Consider the following 1,222-nt stretch of genomic DNA (forward strand, 5'->3'; position numbering starts at 1 on the left):
GAGTGAACTAGTGCTGAATGAAGGAGAGAAAAAACTCACTACTAAAAAGAGCTAAGGACAGTTACATATAAGATATTTACATGCACAATGATAACATGCATTCTCTACACAATGCCTTTACTGGTATTAAAGAAAGTGATCAGCTGGAGAGAGTGATTACTTAGGGGAAGTGTTCTTTATCATTTCTATAAAGTCTGTATCAATGCTTATTTGCTATGGTATGCAGAAGAATGGCCTCCCAAAGATGTTCATATCTTTTTTTTAGAGGTTTTTGCTATAGGCACGTGTGCTTGCCAGACAGAGAGACAGAAAGTGAGAAATCATCCCCCAGGGGGGATGGCCATGCTGCAATCCCTTCTCCTCCATTCTCCTCTCGGGATCTTGGGCATGCACATGCCCGGTGTGAGTTTTAAGCCACCGGGTCCAGGACTTGAACCATGGTCGACTACATGGGAGTCCAGCAACATAGCCATTATGCTAACTGCTGGTCCTGTGATGTTCGTATCTTCCAGTGGGAACCCATGAATATGTTATGTTATGTAACAAAACACACTGTGCATGTTTTTGTTAAGGATTTTGAGATGGGGAGATTCTTATCTCAAAAAGCCCAATCCAATTGTAAGGATCCTTAAAATCAGAAGAGAGAGGCAGAAGGAAAGAACAGAGGGATATTTGACTTTAGAAGAGGAGTTCAGTGTTACATGATGTGAAAAGATCTCAAGTTGCTATGGCTGGCTTTCAAAATAGACAAATGATGGGCCCATAAGACAGAAAGAGAAAGAAAACAGATCCTTGCTTAGGACTTTCAGGAAGCAAAGTAGTCTTTCCAGGATCTTTCTATTAAATTAAATGAACATTTCCATGAGAGGGAGATTGGGGAAGAGCGATGAGCACCATCAACAGTCTCACATGACAGTCCTCCTCACACTCTTCCCAGTCAGCCAGGGTCATGGAAGTTTGCACATACAAGCTTGGCATGAGTCGCTTGACCTGGAATCAGATCTTTCTCTCCCACATGGCCTCCAGCATTACAGAGCATTGAGCTACCACGGTGCTACCACCAGAGTTGGCCCCCTGCCAACATCAAATTGACCTGCATCAAATTTCTGACAATTCTATGATGATAGACTCATGTTTTAAACCCCTAAATTAGGCATACTTTGCTACAGCAATAATAAAAAACAAATACACTTGCTCAATCTATTGTACTAGCAAATAGGGC

Source organism: Tupaia chinensis, unplaced genomic scaffold (genome assembly GCF_000334495.1).
Source record: "Tupaia chinensis unplaced genomic scaffold, TupChi_1.0 Scaffold144964_1, whole genome shotgun sequence".
Classification (NCBI taxonomy): Eukaryota; Metazoa; Chordata; class Mammalia; order Scandentia; family Tupaiidae; genus Tupaia; species Tupaia belangeri.